Genomic DNA, 1,573 nt, shown 5'->3' with positions numbered 1-1,573 from the left:
CGACCTGCGGCGCCCGGCGCGCTGATGCCGACCACTGCAGGGTTTGTTGTCGACGAGTACTGGATTCTGTTTTTCTTGTTTGACTTGGCGATTTGAGAGTCGCGCACACACTGGCCAGTGTGCTCCTCGCTCGCTCCCCGCTCGGCTCGGTGAGCTGTCGCCCACCAGCGCGCGGCGACCGCGCGCACACCACCAGCGCGCGGCGACCGCGCACACACCGCGCCCGCCGGCTCTCCGCCCTCCTCACCACCCGTCGGCGCTGTCCGCAGGCATGTGAGGCGGAACGGCGACCGCACGGCGCGCGCGGGTGTGGAGAACGTGATCATCTGCTGCCGACGCGATCGACCGCCGGGCTTCGGCCCCTCGCCGGCGCAGCGCCGGCGAGGTCCTGGGTCATCCCCGGGCGGCGGTCCGGGCGGCAGCAGATCTCTGCGCCGCCCGCATCCTGTTCGTGATCAGGGCCGAGCGCGCGCCCGCGCCCGCCGCGCCCCGCACGCAGCCACATCCTGCGTTCTGCGGCGGCAGCGGCCTTATCTCTCTCTCTCCCTGCTCTCCCAAGCCGTGCGCACCGTCGCCGCGCGCGCGCGCCGCCGCAAGCTGCCGGGCTGACGCTCGTCCCCGTGCCCCTGTTGCGCAGGCAACACCCGCGCTCGTGCGGACCGCACGACCAGCTTCCTGCTCGCGCCGCCCTCGCTGTGGCCCGGCGTCTCCGCCGGCGGCTGGTGCGTCAAGGTGATGAAGAGCACCACCAAGCCTGACGTCACCACGGTCAAGTTCAACGACTCCACGGTGACCTTCTCGTTCGCCGTGGTTGCCTCATGGAAGCCCGTCTCCTAGAGAGTCGGCGCCATCGCTCTTGCCGCGCCGCGCGTAGTGCGCGTCGCGCGGGTACCGCACTATTAGGGCACTATTAGGGCCACTATTAGGCTCTCATAGTGCCCTAATAGCGCCCTAATAGTCGCTATTAGCCCATCTCATAGTGGTGTTCTAATAGCTCCAGACGTTATGAAGCTCAGCTATTAGCCCCTCTGAGCTAATAGTAGCACTATTTGAAATCGCTATTAGCCCTTTCTTCATTATGAGGCTAATAGTTTGACCAGTGCGCAACTCGAACGCATGATACTTACAGCTGTCAGCTGTTGTCTGTACAGAGATGCCAACACCCCCCACAGGCAGAGCGCTGCTGCTGCTGGGGGGGGGGGGGGGGGGGGGTCCCACCATCAAAACGCTGCTGCTGGGGGGGGGGGGGCCGCCCTGGGCTTAAGAGTGCATGGGGGGACCCATTAACATGGGGGCCCTCAAGAGGACTTTCGGCAACAACCTTTCTTTTAGTGGTGGATTTTCCCCACACCTCACGCTCAATTCCTTAGTCGGAGGCCTTTTGGAGCTCCATTCCCTGCCATCTGGAAGGCCAACATGCCGGGAGAGACGACGGACTCATGCTGGAATCCGCCCCCACCGAGGGACTGGCACACCAGCCACCCTCGTGGGCGGGAGCATCGTCATCATCGGTGGGTACATTGTCACACGCTCACTCACCGATATGAATCTTCTCGACAACGGAGGCCATGGC

Source organism: Emiliania huxleyi (assembly GCF_000372725.1).
Source record: "Emiliania huxleyi CCMP1516 chromosome Unknown EMIHUscaffold_159, whole genome shotgun sequence".
Taxonomy (NCBI): Eukaryota; Haptophyta; order Isochrysidales; family Noelaerhabdaceae; genus Emiliania; species Emiliania huxleyi.
Note: the sequence above shows the minus strand (reverse complement) of the source record.